Source organism: Nicotiana attenuata, unplaced genomic scaffold (genome assembly GCF_001879085.1).
Source record: "Nicotiana attenuata strain UT unplaced genomic scaffold, NIATTr2, whole genome shotgun sequence".
NCBI classification, from domain to species: Eukaryota; Viridiplantae; Streptophyta; class Magnoliopsida; order Solanales; family Solanaceae; genus Nicotiana; species Nicotiana attenuata.
This window is the reverse complement of record NW_017671498.1, coordinates 76,073-87,713: the sequence shown is the minus strand read 5'-3', so window position 1 is coordinate 87,713 and position 11,641 is coordinate 76,073. Positions and strand designations below refer to the sequence as shown.

Sequence of the window (11,641 nt, the reverse complement as noted above, 5' to 3'; positions counted from 1 at the left end):
TTGATTCAATGCTTGAGTTAAATTGATGCACACACCAATATAAATAAGTTGGGGTGAAATGACTGAGATTCCTTTATCATCAGTCGTATTTATGGGGTTTGAATCATAAGAAATGAAGAACTTCTTGATAGGTACTCCCTCTGGTTCACAATAAGTGTTTAATTTGTTTTTAGTATGCCTATTAAGAAAATATTAAATTCTATACAAAAATACCTACTATGACTAAACTATTCCTAATTAAACATTTAATGTGAGGAGTAAGAAAACTTTTTAGGGATATGTACATAGGGGTTATTTTGTAAAAACAAATTGAATTCTTTCTTGATTACATAACTGGACACTTATTTTTTGAACCAAAATGAAAAATCAAATTGAACACTTATTGTGAACCGGAGGAAGTAACTTTTATCTCTTTAGCAGATTAATTTGGCACGAATTCTAATTTCAGATATTGGATAATTAAAATAAAGAAAAGTTTTGCAAACAAACTTTTTTCTATTAATTTGACTAGCAATAAATGATACAAGGCATTGGTTTCCAAGTCATTTTCCTATCTTTTTATTTTATTTTATTTTTGCTACAAAGACTTATTTTTCCTTTCTTGGCCTCTAGTTTTTGTACGATAATTATGAGTATGTATAGAAATTTAGAAGAATCAGTCTCATTCAAAGTAATAACAACTTGTCTTATTTGATGAATGTTTCCAAGATTAGAAATGAAAATATGCAAAGCAAGATTGTGAATCTTACATTGCGAAAATGAAGATATATTGTTTGGGGGGGGGGGGGGTGTATTTTGTGGTTAGCACTTGTAGGAATCAGTAGATTTCTAATTTGGAATCTGCCGACACTCAGCTGTCATGTGTTGACAATGTGCAATTTCTATATTTAAATTAAATCTTTTTTATACTACGTACTCCGTATTATTTTACTCCATCTATTTTCTGCGTTTGGCTTGTGATTTTGCCACCGACAGTTGGCGTAGGGTCACCTTCAAGATGGTACTTATAAACCATTATTAGCTCATTTATTACTTTTTCTAACTTCATTTCCATCTGTCATGAGATTATCAATCAGGGTCATTTAGTACCTACTATAATTTATATAATGGGATCTGACGAGAGTAGAGATACTGTTTCCAATAGACTCTCGGCTCAAATTTAATTGATTGTCTTGGTATAATTACTTCTTAAAACAAACTTTGAAAATAATAGTATGATATTTGGTTGGCACCATAAGAAAAAACAATTCTTTGTGTAATTAATGCAATTTTGGTTGGCGCATAAGAAAAAATTTTTTTATAAAAATTGATGTAATGTTTCTGAGGTGGTATTAAGTAATTTTTGCATTAAGTTTTGAAAAAAGTTATGTATTATTCTTTTATGCGAGATAAAACGTAAAATAAATATATTTACTGCCAATACGTGGATTAAACTATTCGAAGATAAAAATACCCTTAGATTAAGTAAGTCATGAATAATAACACATTTATTGTTAATTACCACACAATTAATTTATTATTAATCATGATATAACAATTTTTTCATTATTATTTTAAGCAATCGTAGTATTTAATTTCATTCTTGGTAAAAGCTTGTTTTTATACTAATTTCATTTTTCTCAGTGGAAGACCAAAAAAGGGTAACAATAAACGAAATGTTCATCATTAATCGTCATACAATCGTAGCATTCTGACTTCATTCTTAGTAAGAGTTCATTTAATTCTAATTTCTGTTCTCTATGTGGGAGAGCAAAAAAAGGGAAAAAATGGGATAAAAATAAACGATTTGGCTAAAAAAGTTAAATCCGACCTACCGGATTCGAACCAGTGACCTAAGGATTAGCTGAGGGCTTTGCCCACTACAGTCCTCCGCTCTACCAACTGAGCTAAGGTCGGATGATATTTGTAGTTACCACAACATTAGTTTTAACTTGATAACACTAGGCTGCCCGAGTAATTCACATGGTCGTGGTCTCGGTTAATGAATGTCAACAAGTTCCAATACAAATAAAACATGTATGATAATCATAAAAGACTGGTAATGTAGTGGATTGAGATCAGCCTAAAGAACAAAAAGGTTAGCTGAGGGTAATAAAATATACTCTAGCTAGGAGTACGACATTTGGTAAACTTTTTTAAATTACTTTGTAGAAATCAAGGTAGTAACGTATATTAATGATGATGAGTATCCATTAAGAAATGCTATGTTTTTGTAAACCTTTTTAAACTTTGTAGAAATCAAGGTAACTTAGTTTCTTGGTAAATGTTGTGTTCAAATGATTATTCTTTGTTGCTTCAACTTGAGAAAGATCCCTCTTAAAAGAAAAAGAAAAAATATGACAGATATCAAGGGCAGGAACACATTTTAAAATGGTTTCCAACGAACCATATACAACAGTCCTCTCTTTAACAAATACATCAATTTTTATAAAAAAATTATATAAAAAATTGATATTTTAAAGTATACGGCTGACCATCAGTTATAGATAATATTCCATTGCCACTGATCTCGACTTTGGTCCTATCCTTCAAGCTGAAACAAAGAAGAATAATGAAAAAATTGCACTGGAAAAGCTGATCAATGTGAATTATATTGAGAAATATGAGTGTACATACAACATATGTTGCATGACGGAATAATTTTTTATGGAAATATTATCTTAAAGAATATATTTTACATAAAGTATTATTTCAGGCTTGGTTGGTGAATGAGAATGACATTTTCTTAAAGATATATCCAAAAAAATATTAATAATGTTAACAAATTATAAAATATTTTATGAGATTTTAAGTAATAAAGATCTATATAATAACGTCTAAAATTAATCAGAGCAAGTAATATGAAATTAAAAATAAAAATAATTATTACTGTAAGTTAAGTTGAGAGGCAATTTTCTCCTTCCTTATAAAGTATTTTCTACAACCAAACACCAAAAAAGTAATTTTCACATAAAAATGATTTACATAGCAAGTGACTGCCATCATGCATATATACCACATATCCGAGAAGTTTTATTTTGTGTCTCATACAACTGACACTAGTTGTATGAGGCTCGTTTTTGTCTCACAAATTTGTGGACCCCAATCTTACACTTCTGGGCCCCACAGAAATCTGGGTCCACAAAACTGTGAGACAAAAAGGTTGTCTCATACAACTAGTGTAAGTTGTATGAGACACAAAATAAAATTTTCCCATATATCCTAATTCTCCATTTTTCTTTACATTTAGTATTTTCTTTTTTTCGAGGATGTGTTTGTGGGGTTGATAAGTAGGGTTTTCACTGTTTTCAGCTATGTCTCACATTTCAAGAGAATGGTTCAGTATCTAACTGCAAGCATTCAACATTTTGTTGTGTCCTCTTATGGGAGAAACTCTCCTTTATTCATTCACATGCCATGTTAGTTTCTATCAAATGTTTATGTTTTGTTTTTTCCCCTCCAACCACAAACAATATATTAAATACTTATCTATCTATCCATCCGTTCGGGTAAGCCAGTTGTTATTTTTGTTTATTTTGACTATACCTTATTAGTGGAGAGCTAGGATAACTGGAGTGAGACAAGGCAAGAGAACAAAGGAAATTTTTTAGGGTGAAACTCTTTTCTCAACAGAAAAAACGTCTACTTCAGAAAACATGCATTGAGGTGTTTAGCGGGCCTCTTAACCTTGTAAAACATAAATTGGGCTCTGGATTGGTCCATAAGCCATATTTTTGGTAAAAATAGCAGGGGCTAGCCAGTTTTTTAACTAGTCATTGAAAAATAGTCAGCATTTGCAAAGTCATTAAAAAATAGCCACTATTTTGCTGCAGCACGAAAAGTTCCAGCATAATATACTGGAGATTATATTGGTACACCTGTGTATGAACTTCCAGCATATTATGCTGGAACTCCAACACGCGGAAAGTTCCAGCATAATATACTGGAGATTGGAGCACCTGTGTATGAACTTCCACCATATTATGCTGGACCGGTATATTATACTAGAACTCCAATATAATATACTGGAGTATTTTCCGGATTTTGAACAGTGTTTTCGTTCAGATTTATCTTTACATGAAAAGTGGCTAAATTTCGATTACTTTTGAAACTGTGGCTATTTTTGAATAACCACTTGTAAATCTGGCTATTTTTGAATTTCTCCCATATTTTTGTGCAATTTAGCATTTTATATCGTAATTAGAAATCACTCCTTCTGTTTAACTGTCGCTTTAGCTCTTACACGTCCATTAAATAAATACAAGATATAATTTATTAAGATACTCCATTTAAATGCTTTTTAAGAATTCAGCAATATAAAAAAAACTACTTCTTTAATATTAAGGGTATAGTTGGAAACAATTAAGAAAATTTAGACTTAGAAATCCTAAAGTGACACTTATTGCAGGATAAATTTTTTGAGCTAAAGCAACAATTAGAATGAGACGAGAAAGCAATAGATTAAATTGCGTGTATGCGTGGTGGTGGCTTCAGGTCATCAGTGGCGCAGGCAGGATTACTGCCAAGGGGGTTCATAAAAAATAGTTAAAAAAGTTGTAGCTAGTAGGAATAGAATCAGTAACCTTACAAAGGTTTTGAACCCCCTTAACCACTAAGCTATGCTTTTGGGCTGTGTCAAGGGGATTCAAAACGTAATATATAGAGTTAAAATACAGATTTTGCCTTGCATGTACAGTGTAATTATTCAGCGAAGGAGGTTCAGGTGAACACCTTTCCGCCCCTAAATCCGCCCCTGCAGATCATACTTCAAAATTGTATCCATATACAAGGCCAGAAGCGCCACAAAGAGCAGCGGAAGTAAAGGTGTCTAACGGGCCGGATTGATCCGGAACCGGACCGGCCCAGACCAGTTAAAACCGGAACCGGACCGGCCCGATTAATAAGGGGTCGGGTGGGCTGGGTAGGAGGGGTAGAAGGGGTTGGACCGTTTATTATTTTTTACCGGTTAACCGGACCCGTTAAACCCGATCCAATGAATAGTGCCTCTAACCGGTTTAACCGCACCGGCCCAGACCATGAATATACCATAATATACCATGAATATACCATTAATATACCATGAATATACTATAAATATACCAATTATTGTATACTAATTAACATAGTTTAAAATTGTTGGAATTTAACATATAGTGTATATATTTAGGGTATAAAACTATAAATGCTCAAATCATAGAATATGATGGTAACGTATTATTTTTAAAATATGCTATATATGTGTTATTTTAAGATTTTAAGACGATTTCTGTTATTTTAAATTATTAGACGTATTTATGCTTAATGATTTAGTTTGTTAGATTAATTTGAAGTATTATTAATTTATTATGCATGAAAATTTAGTTTACTATTTATTTGTAATTTACTTTTTAAATGCAAACTTTAATTTTGTAATTTTGAAATAAATATAGCACTTGCAATTTATAAGTGCAATTTTTTCCCATCTTTCTTGTATTCTTTATATTAATACAAAGTACTAATATAACTTACAGTGTTATACAAAATATTAAAAAAAAAAATAAAAAAACACTAAACCCGGCCAGGCCCCCTCAACCCGTAACCCGTACGGTTCATTTTTTACCCGGATTAACCTGAACCCGTTAAACCCGTTAAGAGCAAGCCCGGAACCGGACCGGAACCAAACCCGTACGGGTCCAAATAATACTGGCCCGGCCCGGCCCACCCGGTTAACGCCCATAAGCGGAAGTCTATAGTACACCGCACTTTGACACAAAACATTAAGGATGTCTCTAATGTATATACAGAATTATCAATATCAAAATCGAAAATTTTGGTATTCCGTATACGATATTTTGGTATGTTTTTTTGGTTTAAATTCTTAATAAAATTGGTATTAGGTACGGTATAAGGTATTTAATAAAATAATGCCGAAACACTGATACCATATCGAAATATATATTAAGTTATACATTACACATATAATTAAGTATAACATACTAAGTTATAGAATACTGAAGGAAAAAATTTTATTTATAAATCTGTGAATAATCTCTACACTTCTTTATTTCCTCCACACATAAAATAAGCTATCAATACCTCTATTTATAATAGTATGAAACCTATTTCAACTAGAAACAGGAAAGCATATTCCTATATTTATTCTAACTAGAAATATTATTTAGACATGAATTAAATAAATCAAATCCTAAATAACTAAGGTTTCCTACTACAACTTTGAATTAGTTTTCCAATATTCTCCCGTAATTTAAAGTTGTATACGTCTGACTTGTTCATTGTGCAGTTATGTTGGAGCACTTCTCTCCAACTTTCACTTTTGATGAAGCACATGTCTCCATCCCTCAATTTGTTGAAGTACCTGTCTCCACCTCACGTTGAAGCACTTTGTCACCAACACTCAATTTTGTTGAAGCACCCGTCTCCAACTCACGATGCACTTTGTCACCAACCGTTAATGCACTTTGTCACCAACACCCAATTTTGTTGAAGCACCTGTCTTCAACTCACGTTGATGCACTTTATCATCAACTGTTGATGCACTTTGTCACCGACATCCAATTTTGTTGAAGCACCTGTCTTCAACACCCGTACGTTGATGCACTTTGTCACCAACACTCAATTTCGCTGAAACACAAAATCAACTTCCAATTTTTTAAACCTCTCTCCAACTTTAGAGAAGAGTTTCTTCATCTTGTGCCATATTTGTTTGCACCTCTTTAAACTTATTTTTTTCCTTGAATCCGTCATGAAACTTTTCATCGAATAACCTAATTTTGTCGACAACTATCTATGATTTTGCCAATTTTTTTCGCCAGACGATTGGCTAGCACCGCCCGCCGGCAGCTGAAGCTACTTGATTCTCTCCCAAGATCGTAGAAGCTCTGATACCAATATGAAGAAAAAAAATTTATTTATAAATCTGTGAATGATCTCTACACTTCTTTATTTCCTCCACACATAAAATAAGCTATCAATACCTCTATTTATAATAGTATGAAACCTATTTCAACTAGAAACAGGAAAGCATATTCCTATATTTATTCTAACTAGAAATCTTATTTAGACATGAATTAAATAAATCAAATCCTAAATAACTAAGGTTTCCTACTACAACTTTGAATTAGTTTTCCAACAAATACTTTTCTTTGGCATTCATGTTGAGGTTGGTATTAAATCCATGTACTTCTTTAGATAGAAAAGCAAGGTAGGTTGTAGATTCTGACTCTTACTCTCCAGGTTGCCAAGCAGTTTGACGTAATATTTTTAAGGTTTTCGGGTGTTACTCTATTACTCATGTATTGATGTAGCATCTATTGGATTAGTCTCTAAGTTCAACAAACTCTAAGCAAGTAATAAGACATTAAAAATGATCGAATTTATTCATTTATGTACCTTTTTTCTATTTATGGGTTAATACTTGCTGGTTTTGAACCCAAAGATTTTGTCAACAGTCATATGAACTTAGAACATTTTTATTTTTATATTTTTGACTACTTTAATTAAGAATATTACAGTCTAAGTTTAATTAGGTATGGTGTTGTATAGCATTTTAAGAAATCGAAGTGACTAAACCGAGTATACCGAAATTGAAAGGTATGGTATTGTATAGTATTTTAAAAAATCGAATACCGAAACTACCAAATCGAAATGTCTAAACACCATACCGTACCGACCGATGAACACCCTTATAAAACAATATCATTCCATGTGTTTTAGAATACCTTTAATGGGTCATTTTGATAAATGGCTCATTCCTATTCACACAGAAAGATTGGGCTAGTCAGGGATTACAAACAAGGGGGTAGGGCCTTTGAGCCCACTATTGTACCATTAAGGTTTAGGCCCACATGCTCCATTCTGGATACTTAACTAACTGAGATGGGCCTATAGGACCAGGTTGTAGTTGTGGGCCGATCTATTCGGAGTGTTTTAGGAATTTTTGTACTGTCGGTTCCTTTTTGGGATTTAGGCTCAGCGTTAAAATATCATGGTATAGCCAGTTTTCACACTGGTTAATGAAAAATAGCCAGCGTTTATCAAGTCAATGAAAAATAACCACTATTTTGCTGCAACAAGGACCGGTCCAGTATAATATACGGGAGTTCTGGTGCATTTGTGTACGAACTCCAGCATATTATGCTGGACCGGTATACTTTGCTAACTCCTGTAAAATTTGCGGGAGACTGGAGCACCAGTGCTCCAAACTCCAGTATATTATACTGGACAATTATACTTGCTGGAACTCCCGTAAAATTTGCGGGAGTTCCAGCATAATTATGCTTGAACTCCCGTAAAATTTGCGGGAGTTCCAACATAGTTATCCTGGAACTCCCGTAAAATTTACGGGAGTTCAAGCATACTTATGCTGGAACTCCCGTAAAATTTGCGGGCGTATTTTTTCGGATTTTGAACAGTGTTTTCGCTCAGATTTAAAGTGGCTAAATTTCGATGACTTTTGAAACTTGGCTATTTTTCAACGACCAGTGGTAAATCTGGCTATTTTTGAATTTCTCCCAGGCTCAGCCCCTAGTTGTAGTGTCCTCCAATATGATTTCATTAACTTTTTTTCCTTAACTACATTCAGAAAATAAATTGGATCGAAATCTCAAATTCTTGATCATAGTTGGCCCAATTAGTCTGAATTAAGAAAGCGAAACGCATCATTTTAGTCGCTCCAAAAACTAATAGCCGATAAAATATATCCATATAAACATATTTCATACACTTTTCGGCTAGCGAATGTAATTAGTTTTAGTCGACTGAGCAATTTTGTATTTTGCCCATTAAAAAATAACTGTTGTAGATTTTGCTAGTTTCATACAATACTTAGCTGGCTTTGGTCTTAATGCTTTATTGGGACTATTGGAGCAACTCTTTTCGGGGCAAAGTGCAGTAATAGTCACTTTTAAGCACATTATTTAAAATATAGTCACAGTTTACAATGTATTTAAATATTAGCCAATTCATCAAAACTTCAGGACTAAGTATTCTGAATTTGAAAATTCAGGACTTAGTGTCCTGAATTTTTGAGCTGCTAATTTGAAATTCAGGACTAAGTGTCCTGAATTTCTGAACCATTAATTTGAACTTCAGGACATAAGATTTGAACTTCAGGACACAATTTACGAACTTTGTCTTGAATTTCTGAACTAATAATTTAAATTCAGGATATAAGATTTGAACTTCAGGGCACAATTTTCGAACTTTAGGACACGATGTCATGAAGTTTGGATTTTGAGGTTTAAAATCTAGGATGTCGTGTCTTGAAATTTGAGCGAAATTGGATAATCTTTAAATACATTATAAACTGTGGATATATTTTAAACAACATGCTTAAAAGTGGCTACCTGATGTCATTTCCACCTCTTTTGGTATGAATTGAACGTGGAAATAGCACGGGCTAGCCATTTTTCGGACTGGTAATAAAAAAATAGTCCGTATTTGCAAAGTCATCGAAAAATAGCCACTGTTTTGCTGAAACACGATAAGTTTCAGCATAATATGCGGAATTATGGAGCTCCTACGTATAAACTTTCAGCATATTATGTTGGAACTCCATCATGTTATGAAATTCCTGCACATTATGCTGGAATCTCATATGTAAAAAATTCGAACTCCAGCATATTATGCTGGAATATTTCCGTATTTTTAAAGATGTTTTTGTTCAGATTTTATTTTTATATGAAAAAGTGGCTAGATTTCGATTATTTTTGAAAATGTCGCTATTTTTCAATTACCAATTTTATATCTGGCTATTTTTTATTTTTCTTGCGAATTCAACAGATTGCTATCCAATAAACATGTGCCAATCCAAACTATACTGTTGATTCAAGTCAAACCAAACACTCAGCCTGGCCATAAGTTATGAATCTTGCGTTCAACTGTTCATGCCGATCATCCCCTAGTCACCAGAAAACGAGAATAACAATGCAGAAATTTTCAAATGAAAATTGAATAACAATAATAAATAAAGACTATTTCAAGTGAATATACTCTAATTAATAATATAAGAATTATATTGTGTGCAGTCTTTTCTAGGTGAATCTCTCCCAATTTAAAAAAAAAAAAAAAAAATCTTTCGCATCCCATTTTTGTGGGATTTCAAAAGTTATCGTCAGTTAGAACTTTGAATCGACCTTTTCAATTTAATTGGAGCTTTGAATCTCACCCTTCCCCTTTTTGTTTTGTCTTTTATTTATTTTTGGGTGGGGAAGGAGAAGGTTCTTGATTTGGTTGGCCATGAATTATAGAAACAAATAATCTTCTAAGACTTAGGTAGTTAAACTAAGATGATATAATAAAATTTTATACCTATGTAGCAAAGAGAAAGGTACAAGAATTTGCTCAAATTACTAAAGCTAGAATCTGGATTGCCTCTGCAGTGGATTTTCTTTTAGATATTTGATGTCTAAATTTTAAATAACTTTTGCTCAACGCAATAAATAAAAGAAACAAAGGAAAAGTGTGAAAATACTAGTACTATTTTGGAGCTCCGTTTGAGATATTAACATTTTAAGTGCTATCATATTATAAAAGACCTTTCGATTATAGGCAGAGATAAAATACTAGTTTAGGTTGGAACTAGTCTAAAATAAGTATTAAGTTAGGTATCGATACATATAATTCCTTTTGGTGATACATGGATCGGGTTGGTTTGGGTTTTATCAAAACCAAACTAAATCAACTATATCAGTTTGGATTGATTCGGTTTTGTCAGATTTTTCGGGTTTTCAGGTTTCTTTTCATAAATATTATTTCAATCTTACTTTTTAAAATTATAGATAAAGTTTTGATAAGTGAACATATGTTTACTAAAAATTTTAAAAAAATAACAAACATATAATCTGATAAAATATTCTTACGGAAGAATTTCTTTAGCAACATGTGATAGTTTATTTTCTTAGTCGTCTAACAATAATTTTTAGATGATGTACACTTTCAAGGTTAACCGAATTTAATAATTAAACATAAAAATCAATATGATACTTAAATAATGATATGTTCTATGTAATTTTAAATTAGCGAAACACTTCAAATTCGAAAAAGATATAGGAAATCTTGACATATGAATATGAAAAACAAAGAGATGATTGATGCATCAATAACACTTAATAAGAAAGTGATGCAATCCATTATTTAAAATAAATAAAAACGAATGCACTTCATAGTTCTACTAAATATTATGTCCTATGAGAGGATCCCAAATATTTCTAAATATTTTTTAACCAAAATTCTGTATAAAGTCTTAAAAGTATATATAGAAATTTATATATTTATATGTCTGTTTGTTTCGGATTTTTTTACTCAATACCAAACCAAATCAAACCAAACCTAATCGGATTTTTTAGTTGGTTTGGTTTGACTTTTCGATTTGGTGCGGTTTTCCGGTTCGGTTTGAACACCGCTAGCTAGCTGTATGATTAGATTCCATTTTTTAATTATCCAAAACGTTACGTTGATTAATATTTCTATCAAACAAATGGATCTTTGATTATATTTCTAACTTTTCACATTCCGCATATATTAAATCATGAATTAAATTTATTAAACGTATATCAAATTCTTAATTAATTCTGCCTCTTCAACTTACATCAGTTACACTCTCTATAGCTTACTCTACAACCTATAAATCACCATGTCCAAACCTTCATTTCCTTCACCATAA

The 11,641-nt window shown here is 32.1% G+C and overlaps 1 non-coding gene across 1 annotated transcript; it reads right to left on the bottom strand.

Annotated features, from left to right (window-relative positions):
• Nucleotides 1–1,804: 1,804 nt before the first annotated feature.
• On the bottom strand, nucleotides 1,805–1,896 carry TRNAY-GUA. Its single transcript is given in 2 exon segments — nucleotides 1,805–1,840; nucleotides 1,860–1,896. It is a non-coding gene; the product is annotated as a tRNA-Tyr (tRNA).
• Between the last annotated feature and the right edge of the window lie 9,745 nt (nucleotides 1,897–11,641).